The sequence below is a fragment of the Bombyx mandarina genome, chromosome 03, assembly GCF_030267445.1.
Source record: "Bombyx mandarina strain Sakado chromosome 03, ASM3026744v2".
Lineage (NCBI taxonomy): Eukaryota > Metazoa > Arthropoda > Insecta > Lepidoptera > Bombycidae > Bombyx > Bombyx mandarina.
Window position 1 is genome coordinate 272,345 of NC_143210.1, and position 25,913 is coordinate 298,257.

Genomic DNA, 25,913 nt, shown 5'->3' on the forward strand with positions numbered 1-25,913 from the left:
CGTTTTTTGTACGTTTCCTGGACTAGACTAAACTAAACAATACAGGAGAAAATTTCTGTTTGGAGCTTCAGTTTATTGCATGAAAAATATTTATTGGGTATCTTTTTAGCTTGTAATGTGTATTGTGTGCCTAAAAACATAATTTGTTTTATTAAAGAATCCCGTTTATGAACTTCGATTGGCACTTAACACCAAATAGGCCTGAAGTATGTTCAAACATGTACGCAATAATAAAATGCCACTGTTTTTCTTTTTAATAACTAAATGTAAATCTAAGAGTAATCGATACATTTTAAATATCACTTTGTAAAAATCAAATTTCTGTGATTACACAGTGATATAAACACTGTATTTATATAAGGACATCAGAAATCTTATCCAGATAGTTAGTTTCAGAGTAACCGACCCCTAGTGTCTAGTGACTTCGTTCTTACTCGTTCTCTTAGAGTCTACGTATCGAGGGCTACAACTGCTTTAAATCAAGTGAGTCTCGCACGCTTACTATCGCTATAGATTAGAAGAATATCCGAGGGTGTATTATTCAGCTGGAACCAGCGATGTTAAGTGTGTTCGTGTTTAGTTGTCGCTGAGAGGAGAGCGCGCAGGCTTCGCGCGAGGCTTGTGGCAGTCGTCAGGAGGAGGCCGCGGGTTGAGCACGCTCGCTCCGGTCCAGCCGCGCGTCGCGTCGCGAGTTCAGTGCGCCCCTCTATAGTTTCACTTCTACTCCCTGTGTTGTGTTCGGATTAATCTCGGAAAAGGTTCGTGGTTTTTCCTTTTTATTCTATGTATTTTTATTAAAGCCGCAGTTGTCATTGGAACAATAATTGGCCAACAATAATTGTGTTTGATAAATGTTTACACAATGATCCGAACAAAAAAATGATATTTAGGACTTTTACGAGCTTACGATCTTTGGAAAATTAACGTTTTTGAACTTTTAAAGATCTGTTGTAATGTAGATACTTTAAATTTATTAGTTTTATTCTTTTAACTGATCACTTGGAATGTGATGAACTTGATCAATTCGCATGGCCCATTTTTTGTTGTCCTTGTGGGCGGACGTGCACACAGCCCACCTGATGGTGAGTGGTTACCGTCCCCCATGGACGTCAGCTATGCCGGGAACACAGCCAAGCTGTTGCCTGACCTTGAAACACTCAGTAGTTTGTTTAATTTTATTAAACAGTAATTTGCGAATGTCGGGTTTGAGCAGACGAGCACCAAGCCCAGTTGTTGTCAAACGGTTACAGGGGCCACCCGCCCTGAGAAGTGAGGTCGGGTTATCAAATGTTATCGGAGCTCTTCTATATACTGAACCCTCAGACAGAGCTCACTGAGTTTCTCGCCGGATCTTCTCAGTGGATCGCGTTTCCGATCCGGTGGTAGAGTTTTTTTTATTGCTCTATTAGACAGACAAGCATACATCCCACTGATGGTGAGTGGTTACGCAAGTGGTTCAGCAATGCCAGAGGTAGAGCCGAGCCGCTGCCTACCGCTTAATACTCTCCACAAGCCTCGTTTGAAGAAGGACATGTCATAGCGCTCGGGAAACACCGTGGAGGGGAGCTCATTCCATAGCCGGAAGGTACGTGGCAAAAAAGACCTCTGGAAACGCGCTGTGGATGACCGCAGTGGTAGTATGGATGAACTCTCGTAAAAACGAGATGACGGTATCATCTCGAACAATTCTACAGAATGTGCGGAGGAGGGAACACGGGAAGCTTTAACGCTTTAACCGGCTGACGTCCCGCGCTCACACCTCCAGTAGTACCCGGGTACTCCAGGTAGGATGTTGGGTTTTTCTGCCGGAGGACTCTGAAGCCCCATTAAAATTTAAGACAAACTACTGCTTTAATCTCACTCTGAACAACTTCATAACTGTATATAACCGCAATAGGAAACACAGAGGCGCTGGCTGTCTTATATTATCTTAGCTGGATATTTTGAAGCTATCTAAAAGTTATCTCTTAATTCTACGTCACCCAAGAGAACACGTAATATACATAAAACAGAAGAAGAGTCTTTGTTGAGAAGAACGAAGTCAAATACTTAGAGATTCTCTGTCACCACGGAGAGGTATCTACATCATTAAAGATGTTTAACCTTGCATGTATATGTTCGGTCACCAGGGAAAGAGAACAACAATGGCAATAATAATAATATAAACATGACATTATAACACGAAAAGAAAACCACTTAGTATTTGGTTGAACGCGCGGACACTTTACAAACAACACATAGATAGTTGTTGTCAGAGCATTTATTCCAAAATGTACCAATCAGACGATACATGACGTTGCTGGCGTTGCTTACGTTCATAAGAAACGGTAACCACTCACCATCAGGTGGGTCGCATGCTCGTCTACCCTCAAGGACAATAAAAAAATTAGTAGAGACGTATAAAACTATTAGACAATTCAAATAACTTCAACATAATTCAATTTTCATGTTTTTTGTAAAAATCAAATTTTGAAATGCTCCCTCGGAGCGGCGACATTTGTAAGAGGATGTTGTCTCACTCCGCCGAGCTCACACAAACAAGTTTACAAACAATATCTACAATCATGTTTATCTTTATAACAAAATCAATATTTTATTGTCTGACCGTAGCCTTTGTTCTATACTAATCATTTGCCTATGACAATAACATGGCGTGATTATACAATGACAGTGTTTAAGAATTTGGCAAGTCAATAATTGACATAGGGCATTTTTTTTTTTTTTAATTTAATTGGAAAACCATTTCGAGAAATGAGCGTGCTGCTTAGAAAAAAACTTTTTTTATGAAAATAATTGTAAATATCAATATTTGAAATCAAATATATTTTACGTTTGTTTATCCTCAAATGACTTTATCGTTGGCTTTATTCAAACAGATACTTTATTTTTAAATAATCTTTGTCAAAAGTCATGTGATGCAAATGTCAGTTTTGTTATGATCTTATTGATAAACTCAACACATTTTTCTAATTTCAATTCAAAGCCTGAAAGTATGACTTGACTTTTGAGACTTACAGACACATGCTTCGATCGACATGTTCGACATGTTCTCAGATACGTATATGGTAGTTAGTTCGTAGATAAATTAAATTATTTATTAAAGGAACTGATGAAATTGAGAGAAAGATGAAAGGAGTACCATGTCACAGGCTATAGAACTTTTTGAGAAAACGACTCCCAGTTTCGTTATACCACTGATGATGTCATCCCCTTGAAAAGCGATAATATTTGCATTAAATTTTTAAGAAATAACTACAGTGAATATTTAAAAAAACCTTTAAATTAGATCATTAAAATGACCTATATTTAAAAAATATATTGCAAGTTCTTTTTAATTATTGTCCATTAGATGAAATCTCATTTAGGATTAGAAAAATAAATTTAATAGACATGATTGCTGTTAAACTCAAAACTTTATTAAATCCAGACGTGACGCGCCGCCGCACGCGCCCTTCTGTGTGAACCAATACAAACAAACTCAGAAAATAATTATTTCAAATTTCAGCAAACTATTATTCTATCAAATATTGTTGTTGTCAATCGGTATCAAATATCTTCTATAGGAACACTCATAAAATGATTATTGTGTACGGTAATTACCGGTGGTAGGACGTCTTGCGAGTCCGCACGGATAGGCACTACCAACCTGCCAATTTCTGCCGCGAAGCAAATAATGCGTTTCGGTTTCAAGGTGGATGCCGTTTTTACGTTTTAGATAACTATTATTTATTGGCTCTACTACTTAACAGCAGGTGGGCTGTGAGCTCGTCCATACATCTAATCCATAAAAAAATCTAAGATTTATTGAAATATATAAAGACCTTGAGAAGTCATTCAGGAGTACGTTTTTAATTATTTTGTGAAGATGAATCAGTTTATCTCAAGACTTGTTTTGCTCTTTAATTATTGTGGTTTTATTTTTTGTTTCAAACAACGTTCTGAATGTTTTTGTGTGTAACAAGTTAGTGTTGTCCGTCTTCTTGTGAATTCTAGAATATTCGTTGTGTAATATTCGCAAATGTAAAATATTCCGCGACGTATTCTTCGTATGCTGGTCATACAGTGGGATTGGCACCGATTTAAATCTTACGACAACTACCCACATGTCGTTGAACCTTCGACCTATGTCTCTATGTAGGTTCTCTTTTAAAAATATAAAGATATAATTGTTACTGGGAAGTATCGAAGATAAGTTGCGACGTAGATTTTAGCAGAGAATGACTTGTGCGGGCTGTATGGGCTGGTTGCTGATTATAAAGAAAAGTTGTGCTTTGTGCTGCAATACGATTTATTAGTATGTTATTATTAGTATGTTTATACACTTGTTATTTTATGAGTATAAGTAGCTGACCCGGCAGACTTCGTAGTGCCTTAATCGATAAATAAAAGAGCTAAACTTTTGTATAATAATAATAATAAATTTGAATTCCACAAGTAATTCAAGACCAAAATTATCCAAATCGGTCCAGCCGTTCTCGAGTTTTAGCGAGACTAATGAACAGCAATTATTATTAATTTTTATATATAGAGATAAACACGTCCGTTTGCGGTGAAAAGTAAAAAAGGAAGAGAGTGACATTAACAATGTTGCCAGTCATCTACTTTTATTTTCCGTACTAAAATGTTGGAGTTGCCAACAGTAGTGTTTATATCGACACTCTGTGTGCTCAGTGTTAGTGTAGTGTGGTGGGAGTTTTTTAACGTCCTCGATAGCGTAAAAGTTAACTCATATTTGTATGCAGTTGGAACATTTGCTTAAGTTTGTCGCTAGGGGCGCTGTTCACACTGATAATCTTCGGATATTTTGAAGTCGTTACGTGCACTACGCAGGCCTTATTGGTGAACCGACCCGTTGAGTGTTAGCCGTGCAACGAAGGCGCACGTAATCTGAACTAGCGTCTACGCACTCACAATCGTTTAAATATTCCCAAGAGCAAAGCCGCAATGAGTTTCCCTCGACCGTCATTGTTCCGCCGAGGCGACATTGAGCGCGAAGGTAACACTTATAATTACACGAGCGCTTATTATGTAAATTTGAAACGCCGTGACTGTGAATAATCCCGTAAATCTTATTATTCTTAAACGAATTTAGTTTTCAGTTGTTTTTTAAAATATTACAACGTTCATTAATTTAAATATTGCGTTTTTATTGTTTACTGTGAGAATAATAAGGTTAAAATATTATTATGATTGATAATGAAAAGTTTGTAATGTAACAATAATATTATAGTACACGTGGACTAGCCTATTATTCAGCTCGTATTTATTGATGATGTGGTATTTTTTTTATAACCGATAAAAGAGGTGAGATCACGGCCCACCTGGTCTAAAATAATCATTCTTGAACATCGCTATATTATTGCCGCCTCCTACTTCGGGATATGAGGTTAAAGTCTCAATAATATTGTGTGAATGCTGTCCCATCCTTCAAGCCGTAGAGCGTGACGGTTCGCCGCAGCAGTAGGTAGGACGGTGGTACACACCCAGGCGGGCTCACAAGACACGCCAGTCTCAATAAGTTCTACCTTACAATCGCAGCATGTTGGTATGAGACTCAGAGAATGCTGAGACCATTCTGCGGTTAGCAGCTATGGAACAAGGAGGGGGTTCCCTGACTTTTGACCAAACAGCCAACTTGCGTTGTATTATCGGACAGGCTACGCAATAATATGATCTGACACCTGACACTGACTGTGGTCATCGCGAGCTTGATTGTATCTTTAAAACGGTTGATAAATCCAAGTTAATATATCGAATTAAAATACAATGAATAAGTGGTGAATAGTTAGGGCGCAGTGTAGTCCCGGGTCAGACACGGCGTAGCAAATGGTTGATGTTCCAGTATGATGTGATGTGATGTAGCATTAACAATAACTGGGTGTAGTCAGGCAGATGGGACTGCATCTTACTCGTTAACCTAAATGTGTTGCGCAGGGTTGACGCACGAACTTGTTGCTGTTGTTATGGTTAATAAACACTAGTGGCGTTGTCCGACGACCTTTGAACGCGAATGCGTGGTACGTGAGGACCACTGCCCACTGTGATTTATCTAGAGAAGGCTCATGTATATCATCGGATATGTTTCAGCGGATGACGATACATCAGCACATTTTTTTAAATTAAACTAGTTTATCTTAGACAACGTAGAATTTCGTGTACAGTTTTTCTAAATCTGATAACTTCTATCTCATTGTGATGTCTTTGAGATCTACTATGGGAGCCACTCAACATCGCGTAGCCCATGTAAATCTAGCTCAAATATTTAATTTAATAATGTGTGTTTAATAGTGTGTGTGTGTGTGTACTTCATGAAGTGTTTTTTTAATTGGTTCTTTCACTCTATTTTTACTTCACTTCTGAACTGTCCGCTCAAGTTAAACTAAATGATGTAAGTGGCAGCCCTGCGCACGTGAAGACGCCGTCACATGATTTCCATTGAGACAACTCCCGAGAGCTGCTCGCATTAATTATACATAAAATGATAATATATACGAACACATACGTTCACACATGTACATGCATATTTCCGTCCATTTTTAACGTAACACCTCAGCTGAATGATTCGGCAGGCGGTTCAGCCAGGACCCGTGTCCAGTAGTAGACAAGTCTGTGCTGACGGTACTGATGACTCCTCCATATAGGAAGTAGTTTGTGTACACGAATGACATATCTACCGTCTATCTCGAGTGTCTGTACCTACTTCATATTGGTGTAGCTGGTGAATGTTCAGTGACGCAAACCAGCAGGGTGGTGGAACTGACCCACGCGGACGCACTACTATTGTAAGCTGCACTGGGGGTCCCTGATGCAGAAACGGTAGCAGTGATGGCGAAAACAATATTTTGAAGTCCACTGAGTTTCTCGTCGAATTAGGTTGGGATTCGGACTCTATGATAGATTCTGCGAGGCACTGCTCTTGCTAGGGCTAGCGTTAGCAAATTATATCAGGTTGAGTCCGTGAGCTCACCCACCCGTCCGCTCGTATTTGGTATAACCTCTTAGGCTGCCAGGCGAATTGATAGGGGAAAAACGTATTTTTACTGCTTCATATTAATACAAAACAATAATAGATGTAAATGTAATAATAGGTATGTATGTAAATATTAATACTTTATATACTGTAAATATTAATACTGTTGCCTTCTGACTGCACTCGTGGGAGATACATTTTTTTAAAATTCTTTCTTCATTCTGTTTAACTGCCCTAAAATATTATATTCAAACTCCCATTTGACAAACAAATAAGCATTAATTCCGGGCGCTTTGTGCTTTTAAGTCGATTATTAGCTGAAGTCGCTCGGCGGATGTTCGTTTGAGGAAAACGTAAAACAAAAACAGAATATAAAAGACGAGGGAAACAATAATAATCAAACATTTGAATGATCGGCAACGAGAGGAAATAAATAAAAAGCCTTTGTTATTTATTGTTAACCCAATTTGTAGCGAGTAGCGAGCCCTCCAGGTCCGGAGGAACACGTTTGTGCTCATAACGAACTTGTATCGCGCTTGAAGCGCTCACGGAATACGTACGAACGACAGCTCGCGCCGACAGTAAGTGACTTCTCTAGTAAGGGTAGTAAGAGACTAGTTTCACTTTTAGTGAAGAAACGTTTTGACGGCCCCCCTGACCGCAAATATCTGGTGGTAGAACCTCTTGTGAGTCCGCGCGGGTAGGTACCACCACCCTGCCTATTTCTGCCGTGAAGCAGTAATGCGTTTCGGTTTGAAGGGTGGGGCAGCCGTTGTAACTATACTTGAGATCTTAGAACTTATATCTCAAGGCGCATTTACTTCGTAGATGTCTATGGGCTCCAGTAACCACTTAACACCAGGTAGGCTGTGAGCTCGTCCACTCATCTAAGCAATAAAAAAAAAGTGTGCTGAACTACTGATGCCCAAAAAATGTCCAATTTTAATTAGTTTGCAGCATACGCTTCCAATGCTACAAACCGGACCTACAAGAAATATTTCGGAATCGACTGGGACATCCAAATTTTCCGATATACCTAAGCGTTAAAAAAACAATCGAGCACTAGAAAGAGATAGCTGCGTAATTAAATAAGATTATATATTATCATCATTAAGTTTATATCGTTATCCTTTGGCACTGTATGTCGTTATTTGTTCATTGACTTGCGTCGCGTATCAGCCGGGCGATAGAGGAGTCAATGGCTGCGCTCGAGCGAGGACCCGAGTCTCCCCCCCTCTGACAGCTAGTGAGCAAACCTGATTTTTTAATGCGAACTTTTTCCTGTTTGAAACATTTTTTACGACTTGGAATATATTGGTACTCTGTTTTGAAAGAAAGATGACACTGGGAACGCCGCTGATCACATAATATATTATTATATATAGTATATTATAACATTTATTTGCAAACTGGTATACTTTATAGTCGTAGAAGAATTTGAGCTAATCTGAACTTGGATCAGTGCACCTCAATTGATTGATACAGTAGGATGACACTTGTTTTTGTTTTAATGTGCATTTTCACTAACATACTGGCACTAAATACGAGCAAATAGCTCTTAAAATTTTCCGTGATATCGTGTACATACTTCTTTCTATACGGTCTTCGGTGCGCAGTGGAACCTCGGATTATAAAGGCGAGGTCAAACCGAAAAGTAGTTCATATTATATCCACGACTCGTGAGGACCGGAGAATATACTAAAACAATACTATTTAAACCACGAACACAAGTCTAAGAAATAATAATCAGGCAAAGTCACGTGTTGCAGCTAGCTTGCAGCCTACACACAGCATTTAATTTGTCAAATGTCGGCCGTTTCGTTTGTAAACCGAACGAAAAACGAAGAGTGGAAGGTTAAGCTAATTAGTGCGCATTGAGAGGCCGTGCACACTGCGAGCTAAGGCGTTTCGTAAATTATTGCGGAGCTCCAACAATCGATTGGATAAAGCTCGCGGCACACTACCAGATATGCGCTCCAAGATAAGCGCTGGCAAACGTATCGGTCTGTTGAACACAGTAGACTGTTGGACAGTAGCACTATTGGACAACTTTGAACGTGGTCAGGCAACAGAAAAATAATTTTCTACCGACTCCGAAGGCAGCCAACATAGGACGGGCCACTCTCGATGATGATGATGATTATTACGGTTTATACGGTTAAGTCTCGATCGGGTAGAAATAATTTCTGTTCTATCCATTAGCATGGAAACTAGGATTACTTCAGTGCGGTAAGAGCTATGAATAAATAGACATTTTTGTATTATTTAGGGCCCTGACAAACCTGAAGTAAAACGGTCACAGGATTTCATGGGCATCGCAACAAGAAAGCAGCTGCCGCACGGTTGAGACATCGGCCTCAAACGTGGATGTAGGTGGTAAGGGGGTGGTACTATCCACATTGTAATGAATATAGCGTTAGGTGACCACTTAGCACCGGCCTGCGAGTTGCTCGTGATCTGTGAAAAGTTACATTATGAATTGATCATAGCGAAGCTAAGTATGTCTCCCACTGGACGCTCACAATGAATTTGCTAAACTAGAGCACTGCCTTGTTACACCATACTCATTTGTACTGTTAATAAGTTACATAGGCTCTGTCCGCCTCGATGGGATGACGCGTGATCAATAGTGTTCTTTCTTGAGCGTAGATGAAGAAACTGAATTTCCAACTTTTGTTGGTAGATCGGATCGCCACTCGCGACATGAGATCATGGGCTCATCCACATCGCTCTCTGAAGGACTATTGGTAGTGTGAGTGCGCACGAAATAAGTCATTGTTACTCCCTTCTCTATAAATGTAGGGCTCCATTAGGGCTACTCTGTAGTACAAAAGGGAAGACCATTTTCTCGCTATTCCTTGACAGTCTCTACTATTGAATGTACTTCAAAGACATCTGTCCTCTTAAAGCGAACAGTGTTTAAGAGGTTCGGTGTAATTGCACCAGTACACGTTGGTGCATTAATAATATGAACGAATAAAGAAATTTATTGCATTCCTTTGATTAAATACACATCATATAATCAAAGTTGCATTCTTTCTACTATCTATATTATACTAAGTGTTAACCGCGGCTTCGCCCGCGTGGTCAATTTTTCTAAAGTGTCACGTAATTTTTCTAAAGATAAAACAGTTTCCCGTGGGAGGTATGTTTTTTCGGGATAAAGGGTAGCCCACGTTGCTCTCCTGAACAAAAACTATCACCTCAAACAAATCAATCCTGTGAAATCTTTCCTTCGTTTTGACGTGAAAGACGGACAAACAACAAACAAACTCACATTCATTTATAATGTTATAGTAAGTATCGTATATAATATGGAAGTACGGATGACTTACTAAATATATACGTATTATAATACAAGTTAAAGGACATAGTTTATTTTAATTTCTCATTGTGTATGTTGATGAGCGAACGTACAACCCATCAGGTGTTAAATGCTTACCGGAGCCTATAGATGTCACGAGCCGAATTCCACCTCCCACCTTGAGACTAGGTTCGACATTTGATGGCGGCATTAACTTGTGTTACTTAACGATTGCGGCTACCACTTGAGATTTGTTGTCCACTCTTTAAGCAATAAAAAAAATGGTAAAAAGAAAATAGTAAGGAAGTAAAAACAAAACTGTATAGTGCGGATTTTTTATTAAGATTTTGTTTGGTATTTTTTTTATTTATTGCTTAGATGGGTGGACGAGCTCACAGCCCACCTGTTGTTACTAGAGCCCATAGACATCTACAACGTAAATGCGCCACCTGCCTTGAGATATAAGTTCTAAGGTCTCAGTATAGTTACAATGGTAGAATGATTGCATGTCCATTCAAGCGAATTCAAACCAAAGGATATTATATAGGTCGCACAGTGCGCTAACAAAAACATGCCCATTTTAATTTGTCCTCGAGAGGATTCCCGGTGCTCTCTTGATTTATGGTTCCCAGTTCAGTTCCAGCCTAAGCTTTTAGAATTCATCCGGTCTCATCCTACGAGTGTTTGTACAGTTTTTTATTCGTGTGCCCTTTATTGGGAACTTTCATGATAGATTGTTTGTGTCTAGAGCTTTCGCTTGGTAAAGTTTTTGGGATTTTTAATAGACTCAGAGGCATTTCGAGCAGGATTTTTGTTTTCTTAGAACTAGGTAGTTCTAAATTAGGTTTGACCTGTTGTATTCGTCTGAGACTTTAGCGAGCGGCTTGGCTTTATCCCGGCATTGCTGACGTCCATGGCCGTCACCACTCACCATCAGGTTGGCCGTGTGCTCCTTGGCCCACAAGGGCATTAAAAATCTCGCGCCTATAATAGATTCCTCTGCTGTTTTACCTAAGCAACTTTAGATTAGTGATTTGAATTACATCGAAGTTTTTGGTGTATCCTTCGGTTTTGGCGGGTCATTAACATCATTAAACATTCCAGCTCAATCTCGCGATTATTACGTTATCAGGACTGGTAGCCGAGGCGAGCCTTGACGGAGGCCTAGATCCAACAATGCACTTCTTTGGGGGCCAATAGTAGTAGAATATTTCACAGTTTTCTATCAATGTACACTCTGCTCTGCATCCATTTCCTACAATATGTGAAGCGTGCCATTTTGCCAGCACAGAGCGCGTCCGACACGTAATGTATCCATCAGGAAGCATAGTCGACATAACAAAAATAGTATTATAGTTTTAACTGCAATTTGCAGGCAGACATTCACAGGTTCCGTCAGGTAAATCATGGATTACATAAATGTAGGAAAATGTTTTACTGCGAACTGATTCGATTCTATTTTCATTATTCATAGCTGCGTTCATACTAAAATGCTGCTATAAGTATTACAGACACAGACACTCGTCGATGATGCCAGGTATATAAATTTTGAATAGTTGCCTACAGAGATAGGCGTAAAGTATTTTTGTTGTTGTATATATTATTATGATGTGGTGACAAAAGAATACCTACAAACAAAGCATTTGCAGTACATCCATTACAATTGATCAAATCAAAGCTAACGAAATGACAACACCAACGCGACGATTCGTTAAAATATTAATTGAATGTAAACTCTGGTCCCTCTGTCCTGCCGCTTAATCTTTTAATCCTTTAGAATTAAGGTTATTACAAGAAAATACGTTTTGTAAACGGATTCTCATTTAACCTGTCCGAGATTAAATTAAGATGCAGCCCTTTGTGATGAGATTAGCGTTACCAACACTAGACGTTCGTGATGATGACATCATTTACTCTTGTTTTGAAAATTTATTGACTTATCCGCGGCGTGCACCTGGTTGAGATGGCTTCTATTTGAGTAGATTAAATATCAAACAATGCATTACTCACGATCTGTGACGCCTCGTCAAATGCTAAACATTATCAAGAAGCAGATAGACGATCTGAAGGCACTAGAAGAATATGTGTCTCAAAATAATTTTGGGAAATTTAAGGAATGGATAAATTTATAAGTATTTTAATAGTATGAATTATATCAGACCTCAAAATAGAAAAAAATACTGATAATGCAAAGGAAATAAGAGAAACGATCTCCCGGAAGAAGATCGTGGCTTATAAATCTCTGATCATAGTACGAGCATGACATCCCTGCACGGCTGTGTCCATAGTGATAGCATCCGTCTCCGTTAGGGGATGGGCCTCAAAAAGAAGATATCAGAAAGCACATAGCTAACAACAATAATTTTATTATTATTGAACAAATTCTTTTGATCACTATTGTGAAAGCATATGTGATATCAAAGATAGAACAAAGATGCAAGTAGATATTGTTGTATGCAGATACAAATAAGATTACAAGTTCCAATCGCTCTGCTCGTGATCGGAGCACGTCCGCTCGAGTCGCGTATTTACTGAACAGTCACGGTCGTAAAGCCCTTAAGGGCCAGATAATCCGGACGTTTGCCAATGTTACACCACACGCACAGATCCTATTAGCATTTATTCTTGCTTAGATTTAGTGTTATTATGATATGCGACCATGTGGTCCCATCTATGAGTCGAAAACGTCACCTGTCGATGCCTACACCTTCGAGACTCTTCGTCTGCTAAAGGTTGGAGTGGAATTAAAGAACCTTGGCCTCGTTGTGGAGAGTCATTAGACCTTCCCGGTCACTTTATTGACCTAGTCCCCCGTATTTATAGAATGGATATACGGGAACCATTACCAAAATGATAATAACGCACTAGCTCAACATGTTCTTAAACTTAAGTACACTTGACGGACCTAGTAAATGCTTATCGTCTCGGAATATTTTGTGAAGCACAAGGAAGCGCGTAGACTGCGACCTGAGCTCCTCTACGCGCGAAAATTGTATTTTATTGTGCTTCATTGCGAGCTGTATAACAATATGGTATTTTAAAGGCATTTCATCAGTAAGCACCACCATCTTTGGTCATCTTCGGCAGTAGTTTTTTGAAAAGGCAGCACTGTTTACAACCTATAATTTGATACTAGGTCACGGTCTTCAGCTTCATGTTAGAACAACATTTTCTCAAATTTTAGACGTCCTTCCCCTATTAATAATAAAGATCATAATATTTCTGTAAAATCACATACATCATTTTGATGTCGCGAGAAAAATTTCAGTTACAGCGGGAATTATCGCGCAATGTACATAAAGCGTTCTTTATAAGAGCTTAAGGTCTGTTATCGGATGAATAAAATCACACATAAAACCCCTTCAATTCAAGTCTGATGGCTCGGTTGCAATCAAATATCCAGCATGCAAATGAATTCCGGGACTGCAGCGTGATTACTGTCGTCTCATGACCGGATTCGTATTGTGCCTAATTCAGATCATGTCACCGGAGAATAGTTCGAGCATAACTGATTTATTTCCAGTCACGTGCGTTTAATGATTGCTATTGAAGATTAAATAATTGGTATATAAATGTCTTTTTAATATTGAGTAGTTAGCCCAAAAAGTAATGTTCATTATCTTCGTTTTTTAGGTTGGCCTGGTCAAAGGGTCTCATCATAACAGCCTGTTATGCTGACACTCTGTTTGAGGTACTTTCTGCGTATCATCAATTGTTAGTAGTAATATTGATACTAGAGAAAAGTTCCTGAACGATCCAAGTATTCAAAAAATCTTACTCCCTCTTAATATCCTATCTCGAGGACTCCTGGTACCTGGTTGTTCAGTACCACCACCCTGTCTATTTTTGCAATGAGTCATTATTATAATGTTCACGTTTTGATACCTAAAGTCCGCTAAATGTCGCGTGAGTTTGTCGGCACACACATATATTAGCCAGTTCCGGAGCGCGTTTACAAGTTTCGTAACATGCACACTCCGCATGAGCAGTGTTAGAAGATGCCAGAAAGTGTTTCACTATGCAGTCACTCTTTATATTCGTCTGGAGACCGGCGATTCAATTAGACACAGGATGTTCGTCTTTAGTTCGACCTACGATGTCTGCTCGTACAATGCATCTATCCACCTAACTACCTTGCTTCGTCCTCACTTAACAAAACTACTAGAGGTCAGCGTAATGTGACTCTACATAAAAAAATATATTGCTTAGATGGCCGGACCAGCTTATGGCCCACCGTGATGTTATCAGAGCCCATAGACATCAACAACCTAAATGCCGTCACCAAACTTGAAACACGAGTTTTAAGTCTCAGTGTTATAGTAAAATGGCTGCCTCACCCTTCAAACTATTACTACTTCAGAGCAGAATTAGGCAGGTTGGCGGTGCCTACCCGTACGAGCTCACAACACGTCCCACCATCTACATACCATTACAGTTGAACAGAGAGAGATTGGCACCTTATATTTATTGGGGAACTGGAGTATCATCGTTGATTACTTTGCAGATATCTATAGACTCCGGAAACCACTTAACATCAGGTGGATCGTAAGCTCTTTCACCCATCTAAGCAACAAAAAAATGATTCTTTTTAATATTATTTTTAAGCCCGGAAAGATCATACCGGATACCCGGCGGAAAATGTTTACCACTGTGACGGAATGTTTGACCGCTTTTTTAAGTGAACTTTTAAAAATTGGTTTAAAGAATAAATCATTATAGTGCTGCAGAATACAGAGAGGAGGGAGGACATTCCAGATTCTGTTTGTACATGACTGCCATAGCGGTGGCAGTGCAGTTGCAGTGGCAAAACGAGATGTTGAAATACTTCCAAATTATATTATTCAGTGTGCGCTCTGTGCAATATATCTTTACTACGAAATTAAATTGAAAACGTTAACTTATCCATAGTTTCCTAACAAAGTACTGCCTTTAGTTTTCTACCAACAGGATCCATTTTTTAGTAATATTCACACTTGAGCTGATCGAAATAAAAAGAACAAAGTGTAGAGTGTACAAAAGTAAGATTAACACGCGCATATGCACAGTGAGATTGTTAAAGCTATAATAACAAATCTTTGCTTACGTCGTAGTTGGGTAAATTTTTATGACAACAAAAGTTTCCCAAATATATTTTCATATTTGTTAGGTGGACCGTAAAACAGGGGTAGCTTGCACCCTTGTTTGGATGGTTTCCTTTTCACCACGTGTAACTGATGGCAAGAATTCTGTATATTAGTGTCGGAGTTGTATTTGTGAAAGGTTTCGATAACTCCATTATCGATTTAATGTTTAGAAACTTCTGACGATACAAATATGATGCAATTTTAACATAATAAATAAATACGAGTAGCCTCACGACCTAAAACAGAATCACCTATGAAAATAAATCTCTCGGGGGACACAAACGTGAGACCGATGTTGTAATCTACACAACCATTGTGATATTAGGACCATAACCCTTTATATTATCGTTATATGGCCCTTCGTAGTATAACCATGATTTATAGTTTAATATCTAAGAGAAATGAGACTGTTTATACAAGTTGTGATGTGGATGACATGTGTGCGGTTTTGTGTCAAGGTCTTCGTTGTTACACAGTGGAGCCTTAATGCTTACTGTCTTACAGTCCCTCCTTCGTTGCCATCTCTCTAAGCGAGTAGATAAGCTCTTTAAGCGATAAGACATACATACATATGAAATAAGTTATAATGAAGACGGTTTGTTGTAATATAAAATGAAGCATCATTTGTAGGTTACAAAGTCAAGAGTTCTATACAAAACCATGAATCGCTGCCTCTCATAGCCAAAACCACAACTTACAGGATACGTCCATTACAGAATCCTTTATGAGATCCGATCCAAGGAGCCCTCATTGTGCTCCCATTGTGTACTAATGTCATCTCTCTCACTCTAATAGTCATGACTATTAAAGGAAATAAGACAGGGCGTGGGAAATGATATCTGTAATGTTTAATCCGGTGTGAACTAGAATCGCGACGGTTTTGTAATGCCATTTACAAGCACAAGGGGCGGCGTGCTGTGGAATGCTCTGGAAGACTTGCGCGCTCCTTTCCTTCATATTAGAAATATTATGAAGGTGAGCGTTGTTCCAATTCCATAAAAATTTGAGTTAACTTTTACGGGATCGAGAAGTTAAAAACTCGCACTAAGTACACTGGTGTGGATAGTGATGTTGTTTGTTGTAGTGATGTGTGAGCGAACGTCACCGCCTGTAACATAGTTGCTCCGAACAGATCAGTCTTATTTCTTTGCCGTTTCGCTTAGTTTCTGTGTAGATGTATGTAGACACGGAGCCTCAGGAAATAAGCTAACTTTGCACGAACTGACCTTACGACTTTTAGCCTTTTTTATTGGACAAGACGGTATTTTTATATATTCGTGGAAATTCATTTTGGTAAATAGCGGTCGACTAACAAATTTTTAGCAAATTTTTTATGTTTTTTATGTATAATTTGATAGATGCTAATCTGCGTCTTCGAGTTACAGAACAGCGATACCACTGAGCCACAATGCTCTCCTTAAATACCCAAAATAAAGATTAATTATAGACAAGGAGCGAGCCGACCCCCGGTCTTTGTTAGAGGACCCCTTCATTTATAAATTTCTGACAAAATCAAAAGAATTGCCTTCAATAGACTTTTCATTTAATTACAAATGAAAGAAATTGTTTTTTTTTTTGATCTGTAAAAGATTTGTGTTAGATGTTAAATTTCAATTTAAAAGGCAATAAATTCGTTGGTTCACTTGTTTTTCTATTTACGTGTCGGTAGATGAGCTCACGGCGCAACTGATGTTGGCGGCGGTCGAAGCTCATAGATGTCTCAACGTGAGCTTGCTTTTAAGAGTTGATATTGCGTGAACATGTAATCTAAATCGAAGTCAAGTAGCGGAGGCGCACCAAGTTCTTTTGAGGCTTATTTGAATTGTGTTACATTGCGTAGATACAGTGCGAAGCTTAATCTGTTTTTCAGTTTACTGACTAGGAATGAATTCAGTAAAGTTATTTTTAAAAATAGCATTAGAGCTCGTTTCTTGCTTCGTGCATAAATAAGCTTAAGAATTCATACTAGAATTCAAACTATGTACTAGATTGTTCATTCAAACTTTTGAACCACAAATAAGTATTATTTCTGCATATAGATGAGGTCTGCCAGAAATAGAATGCTTTGACATGAGACAGTAGAGCTTTGTCATGAAATACTGTACCATTGTGCTTAGTTTCGTTAATAAATATTAAATTTTAGTGAATAAGTAATCTTTAGTAGAGACATCTCTCTGCATCATAGAATCCACTGACACCGCGCATCAGTTGAGTTGTGTTCGTATTACGCAGTGGACAGTGTTAAAAATACAAAACTTTAATTCAGTGTACTGTTTATTTATCCGGGTATATTACTACATTAGTTTACGTTACTCTTATACGTGGATTTTTCTTGATCCTTCCGCTGGTGGGAGCAGCAGAAGAGCTGTCCCCTACCCACCGCGCTGCTGTGAACATGCATAATTAAGCATTATATTCGCATTCGCCGTGTCAGATATCCGTGAAAACACATTACGAAGGCAAGGATGCGTGAAACCAGACATTGTAATGTCTATTCGATCACACACTCTGTTCTATCCGTCTGTTTGTTCACTGAATGACCTTCAGCCGTGGCACTGAACTTGGAAAACTCCAGTAAAACCTAAAACAATAGCCAACAAACAGTATATCACTTTGGATTGGCAAAAAGCCATATTCAATAAAATCTTTGTCGAAGCGTTGGTTTATAACCATTTACGACGTAAGCTCAGCGGGGTCTGACTCATGATCGGTCCAAGGTTTGATGTCAAGGTCGTTTTATATTGTCGCATAATATATTTATTACTATCTGCAGATAATCTATACGGATGATTTGGTATGTTCGTGAACGAATGGCGCAATTTGTCTTCCATTCAGTGTGTTTAAAAAGAATGTTTATGTCCATTGACAGTAAAATAAAATCTAGATCAAATGTAAAGAAACTGTTTTAAGTAAATATATAATGAAAACAGTAGATTAATTGTTTGGTTTAATATTCTAAATTAACAATAACATAATTTTCCAACTCAATTTAACAAAATAGATTTTTTTACTAAATTAGACGCTAACTTCATTAATATTTCAACATCTGTTTCCACAATCACAAAACTCGAGGTTTTTCGTAAAATTTCAGTCGGTGTACCTCAATAAACCCTTATTATGCCGTCAGAAGCACGCACCCCCTCGGAAATCATTTCCCCGGAAAGCTTCCCTAAGTAATTTTTAATTCGGCCGTCACCCCGTGTCAACACGTCGCCGATGGTGAGACATGACACTCAAAAATGTTTCATAAAACATCATTGATTTATGGGTAATATTGTTGTGTGTTGTGGGACCGAAGATTTTCAACAGTTGACTCATTGTTGAGAATAGGTAGCAAAATACAGACTCATATGACGGAACATATTACACTTAGTAGATAAGTCTACAACGACGAATTGTATATTTGTTGTGTGACGGCAGATCTAGAGCTAGGGCCCATCATAGACCACAACATGAACGCCGCAACCCACTTTGAGACATCAGGTTGAATTTATAATTGTATTGTATCGTATTGTACTGCGGCTGCCATAAATATATTACAAAGACCATCCTCGTCCTAAGATTTGTGCTTTCCACCTGAGGAGTGATTCTGAATGGAGCTGATCCTCTATATATCCTGTATATTTGATCGTTTATTTGGCTGAGTGCGTTGTTTTCCGTGACGCGGAGCATGTGTACCGTGCCGACAATACTTATCCTTTTACAAATAATTTTGAAGTTTACATTTGTATGTACCAAAAATACATGAATACCTTGATAAAATACAGTATGGTTTGTTCTACTCCCAGAGAGAAAAGAGTGAACGTGCAGGTTCAAGTAGCAGAGGAACCCTTGAAAATTCCGACGTAATTAAAAATGCCCGGCCTCAGAATTGGAATTCTTGTAAAGTTTCAGTAGGTACACACTTATAATAAAGTCGGTCGCCGAGTTGTCCGGGCCCAGTGGATTCCGCGACATTACTTATCAGAAATTTCGGTTATTTTAATCAAATGATTGTCATAACTTTGTGTAAATGTGTTCGAATAAGGACGCGGGCGGGGTCCGTGTCCTTCTGATACGAGGTTTTTAAATAATTTTGTTGATCTATAAGCAGAGAGAACGGGAGTTGCGCAGCTTTGTAATAAGTGTCCCTACAAACGAGGCCTTAAATAGTCCTGCTAACTCCCTGCTTATGACCGACGGTAGCCACTTGTGATCGGGTGTACAAACATACAGATTATTTATTTATTACCTTAGTAGTCAGACAAGCATGCGGCCCAGCTGATGGTTAGTATTTACAATTGTTCATGGACGTTAGCAATGCCAGGGGTCCAGCCACGTCGCATCCGCCGTTAGATGGCTATCATAGCACACAGACATCATAATGTGATTGACAGCGCAGCATTGATACGTTTTCGTTCTTTTTTTTAATTTTATTTTTTATGATTGAACTATTACTGGTGGCCCGGAGGCCTTTCCAGTTTCACCAGGACAGGTGGACGAGCAAAGGCTCAGCCAGGAGGGGTGGGATTTGCTAACAACTGCCCGAGCGCCTCCGAAGGAGACCTAACAACTCAAGAGCAGCTGCTTCGCGAATGAATCTACTACCGGATAGGAACCGCGACCCGCTGAGAAGATCCGGCGAGAAATTCAGCTGATGCATGGGTTAGGTTGCACGTCGATCTCTTTGCAGAGTTCGACGAGTACGGTTGCCGGGGTCCCTTAGCCTGCTCCTAGTGTTAGAGCTGAAGGCATCTAATGCAAGAGATATTGCATTTGATGGATCCGTAAGGACGTGTCTAGGGTGACGACGGTGACTGGCTTCTGCGTGATCAGGATGTTTTCGTTCTTTCATCACCGAAGTCGTTCCTTAACACGTGGCATCAGGCATATGCTTGAGAATGTCAGTACATCTGCACATTGTTATGTCAGTACGATTAACGCCATCTGTCGTCAAATAGCAGAATCGGATATCAAGACAACTAGTACTATCGGGAGCATTCGAGATGTGTTACAGCGGAACGAGTAACGTCATCGGTTTTGAAGTGGCCAAAACGGATATCGAATCGTCGACTATAAAAGCGTGGTAGAGGCGCTCGAAAAGCGGTTAGCAAATCCCATCCATCCTGGCTAAGCCTCTGCTCGCCCATCTGTTCTAGTGAAACTGGAAAGGCCTCCGGGTCACCAGTAATCCATTCTTTCAACAAAAAAAACAAAAATGAAGGCATTTATTTAGTAATCAGTTCTACTCGAAGCGAGACAACGAACGGATCAGCTGAAGCAAAGCAAGCGGTAATTGCGATATTAAAGTCTACCTTAAGCGTCGTAATGAATAGTTTTAAAAAGTACATATTTCGATAAAGAGTTTTATATATTCTGAACCCTAACGCGTAACCATATGTTTTTCTTCTTTTAAGCATCGTAATGAGTAGACGACCTGTTTTAAGAGTCCGCTGACATTGCCAATGACACTGACGCCGTTGCATCCATCCGGTTGCTCATGCACAAGTGTAAACAAAACAGAAATTACACAACATTTAGTATTTTACAAAACTCGTTTTCTTGCGAATTTAATAAGTAAACTCAAGATATTTAAAGGTCACGAATTATTTTTATCATCAGCGAAAACAGTGAATACTTTATCTACTTCAAACCTGTTGGACCCAAACGACCAGTGTTCCGAAATGTTACCGGATGTGAGGGTCAGTGGTTCCAGTCGCGCGTGGACTTGGGCCATGTGGGTAGGAGGTGCCATTATAATAATATTAGGTCTTGACTTAAGAAATTGCCGTTTACTATACAGAAAGCTAGTCATTACAAAAAAAAATTTGTCAATCAAATTTATGCGCCCATGTCGATGCCTCTTTGAATGAATGATTTATTTTATTTCAGACAACAACAAGTCCATATGTGTACATAGTATCATTGAACACATATTTAAAATTAACAAAACCAATCAAATAAAAAAGATACATTTATTAAAAACTAGCTGACCCGGCAAACTTCGTAGTGCCTCAATCGATAAATAAAAGACCTAAACTTTTGTATAAAATAAAGTTAAAACAAACATAAGGAGTCCGTCCGACGGAGGACACATCAAAGGAAAAACAAAATTGTTATTTTTATTTGATTCTGAGCATTTTCATATTTATTTACCTTTTGAACCTTCTCTGGACTCACAAATAATTCAAGACCAAAATTAGCCAAATCGGTCTAGCCGTTCTCGAGTTTTAGCGAGACTAACGAACAGCAATTCATTTTTATATATATTAAAAATTAAAAATAATCTTTGTCAGGGCAATAGTAATTTTTCAATGCCCTTCTTGAAGAAGCCAGGTGTACGGAAGCCGACAAACTCTAAAAATGCATTTTGTACTGCCTCTCGAGTATTGATTTTTTCCCTGCACAGAAGTTGCCCAAAAAAGTAAAAGTCTGTTGAAGCAAGGTCTGGTGCGTCCGGTGGATGACACAAAACTTCCAACCCTAGTTCTATTAACTTAGACTGTCTGTTGTGCCATATGACGTCCAGCGGTATGATTATACCAGGCTGACTGGAAATTCGCGAGCTTCGCCATGATTCTGTTCAGTTCCTCACAGTACACATCCGCAGTAATGCTAGTGCCATTTGGTAAGAGCCTGTGACGAATTATACCGGCACTAGACCACCAACACCAAACAATGACCATGACTTTTATAAGGGTAAGTTTTCGTTTTGGGCTAGGTGATAAATCAGTCTAACCACCATGATGACTGCTTACGATTATGAAAAATAATCTATTCTTCCTTGGAAGTGATAATGCGGTTTTAAACCGCTTCGCTTCTCTGTCTCTGTCTTAAATGACGCAAAGTATACACATTAACGCGTTCGTCGGCACACACTTATCAAGTTTTTTTTACCTTGCCAATATTGTTTTGATGTTAACGTTGGAAGCTGCTTGTAGCTCACCGGTAGATTAACTATCGTCAGCTTCCACTATCATCTTTAATTCATTGGTGTTTCTTGACTTTATTTTTCAGACGACCACCGAATTCATTTTCTAGATGAAAATTTCCATATCTAAATCGTTCAACCCAATAACGAGCGTTGGTCTGTAGTGTACACTCCGCACTAGTCGTTAATGCTGTGAACCGTTTGTGCGGCATTGCTACCGCACAGGAAATGCGAGTTCTCTAATTACTTGTATATTGGTGAAAAATATACAACTGGATGAAAACGAAACACTAATCAATAAACAAATGTCTGAATTTTAAAACCGAATTCCATTTTTTTTAAATAAAATGAATTTGCTTTTAGGATTTATTGCCAGCCAGACTTAAATTACCTTCCCAATGGCCAGTACTGTAAAAGAGCAACTTCAGAGGCAACTTCATAAGATCTATTATTTGTGAGCGTTAAATTTTATTACATAACGCACCTCCCATTATTTTCTTTTCATCCCTTTCTTGACTGATAAAGAAGGACTAAGGCATCAAGTCTGCCAATCAAATTCAAATTACAGGAAACTAAAAATCTTGGAAAGAAAGAACCCATTAAAAAATAATGTTAAATACTCCACAGTGTAATAAATCATTCATTAAATGGTTATCTTTTGGACTCGGAGATCGTTTTCTTTGACTGGGGTTTTTTTAAATCTTGTTGTACATCTCTTAGCAGCTTATTTCATTTTACTGGTGGTAGGCCGCCTTGTTGTAGGCGATGGTTTTTTGTCTGCATCTTTTACGTCTGTGACGTAATCATCGATTCCGATTTGTAAACTCTTCATTCCAAGTGGTCTTTATGTTGTAGTCATCTGTTACCTTCGAGAACGGATAATATCAGGGAAGACGTGTCCCGTCTGCCTTGCTACCATATATGGGACCTAGTAACCATCTTTTGCATCATAAAAGGGCAGGGAACTTAAACTAAGCAACCAACTTAAAGCAACCATAAAATATATACATATATAATTATAGGTGACGTAGATCGGGAAGGTTTGCACACAGACCTTGAATGTTAAAACGGTAAAATACAGTTGGGTTTCTCATTCTGCGGTTAATGTTTGTGGTTCGGAACTCGCTCGGCCGACTCCTTAATGCGTAACGTATTGCTCAAATTGTTTCCCTTTACATTTCATATTTATGTAGATAATGTTGGAGAAGCTGAGTCTTAAGTGAAATTAGTCTAACGTCATATTGTCTCATGAGACCGGCAATACGAGACCCAGACCGCTCCGTCACTAATTCTTCTTCATTATCCACTCGAACGCGTATTTACATCTTATATCCCACATTTCGTGATTCACTTTTTTTGTTATAGAGGATCGAATGAATTCACCGTCCATTTCGTGTCAATTGGCTATCGAATCATAGACATTACAGCGGGAATGTCGCCTCCTAGAGACATGGAAAGATATTTTTTCTCTTTAATGTCCATGTCCGTGTAGTGAGGCTCGTGTAGTAGTTGTACCGTGCCCAAGCAAGGGTGAACAAGGACCTTCTCTTCTTCTTTTTAGTAAGAGAGGCTCCTAACAATTCATGAAGGTGTGCTGTGGGAAATTTAATTAGAGTACAATTTACCATTCAGCAAATTATCATGTCTTCACTATCAGATATGTATACGCCGGTATTGAAAAATATTAACTAGTATTAAATTCAAAGTTAAAATAAAAATGCGATATTACTAACCTGGATTGGCACCCGGAACCCCTCTCACCGACCGCCAAGCATAAGGTCAATAGAACACAATTCTATTTTAAGAGATCAAGGTTCGTACTCGACTAAATCTAGAATGTTCAGAGTCTGAAAAGAAAGGTGGAAATCGTGATAACGGATTACGTTACTTGTACCGTTATGATAAGGGTGATTTTGGCGTAAATACATGTATGAAATTGATTTGATAAAGAGCAATATTTTCATTTTAGTGCGTTACAGATTGTTATAATATAATTTGAACACGAAAGGATATTGAATTCAACGACCCAAAACTAAAATAAGAATATTATCAATGTAGTCGAAGAAAATTATTAAGGATAACTCAGTAACTACTCGTCAGATTTTGTTAGATGGGACGATAGTGAAGCACCAGCTTTCAAATAAAAAAAGAAAGTTTGAAATATGTTACACAGAAAAAAACTCTGACGCACTAAAAAAAGTGTCGAATTGAGAACCTCTTCCTTTTTTTAAACAGTCCTCGAGTTTATTTTCTTTGTGATGTCATTTGAGTGTTGTATATATTTTGCATTGATCTCCTAATCTATCTATCTATATATATAAAAATGAATTGCTGTTCGTTAGTCTCGCTACAATTCGAGAACGGCTGGACCGATTTGGCTAATTTTGGTCTTGAATTATTTGTGGAAGTCCAGAGAAGGTTCTAAAGGTAGATATAAATATGAAAATGCTCGAAATTAAGTAAAAATAACAATTTCGTTTTTCCTTTGATGTGTCCCCCGTCGGACGGATTCCTTTTGTTTGTTTTAAGTTTATTTTATACAAAAGTTTAGGTCTTTTATTTATCGATTGAGGCACTATGAAGTCTGCCGGGTCAGCTAGTATTACAATATTAAAGCATTCGGATGTTTTCGCCAATTGAATTTTCCCCTCCGTCCGTTGATGTTTGAGCAATCAGCTAAATAATCACAATATAACATAATCATATTACTATTATTTGTCAGTGCACAATTTCTTTTACCGCATCGCATAGCTCTTTTTTAGACTTGGGCCGTGTTTACACACACCCACACACGTGCGCGTGTATCCTTCGTCCTTATTGACAGTTATTCTCGTTACGTGATGACGCTGTAAAATGAACATGTCACAGAATTGAAGAGATAGCGCACGTTTCACAAGTTCTCTCATTTTTATTTATTGTTAAGATACCTGCTCTGTGTTCTACCGACTTCTACGACATGCTTTATCTTCGCCAGTTTATGAATAAAATTGTACCTTTTTCATGTTAACGGTTTTTCTGAAAATCGGTCAATTTATGCTCACGACTGCAACGGGAACAGTGTGCTTAGCGCGAGTTTTTTAACGTTCTCGATAGCGTAAAAGTTAATCCAACTTTGTATGAAGTTGGAACAGCGCCCCTAGCGGCAAAGGTACGTAAACGATCCACATACAAATATGAGCTAACTTTTACGCTATCGAGAACGTTAAAAAACTCGCGCTAAGCACACAGATGGCACGGCGACACCAGTCCTCGCGGTCGTCTTCATGACCTTGGGTACCATATTGTAAGGAAATCTTTGAACGTCATTTTCACCGACGTCCGATTAACTTACACTTTTATTAACTCGCATTAATTTGCACACACATGATGTTCCGATGACACAGAGATTTTTTAAAAATTTTTTTTATTGCCTTTGTAGGCAGACGAGCATACGGCCCACCTGATGGTAAGTGGTTACCGTCGCTCATGGACGTCAGCAATGCCAGGGGCAGAGCCAAGCCGCTGCCTACCATAATGTCAATCATTTCATAACTTCGCACTAACGTCCTGATCAGTATCAACAGGATTATAAAATTACTAGCCGTACTCGCCCGCTTCGCTTGGCAT

General features: G+C 38.8%; 1 protein-coding gene across 4 annotated transcripts in view; it reads left to right on the forward strand.

Annotated features, from left to right (window-relative positions):
* Positions 1-608: 608 nt before the first annotated feature.
* Positions 609-25,913, forward strand: part of LOC149503226 (Ig-like and fibronectin type-III domain-containing protein 2) — a 136,772-nt gene continuing 111,467 nt past the window's right edge. For 2 of the 4 annotated variants that reach the window (XM_089738958.1, XM_089738973.1), the window contains exon 1: positions 609-758. The gene's annotated coding sequence lies outside the window, so the exon portion shown is untranslated. The remainder of the gene's footprint in view (positions 759-25,913) is intronic. The other 2 variants (XM_089738967.1, XM_089738961.1) reach the window with 2 other exon arrangements.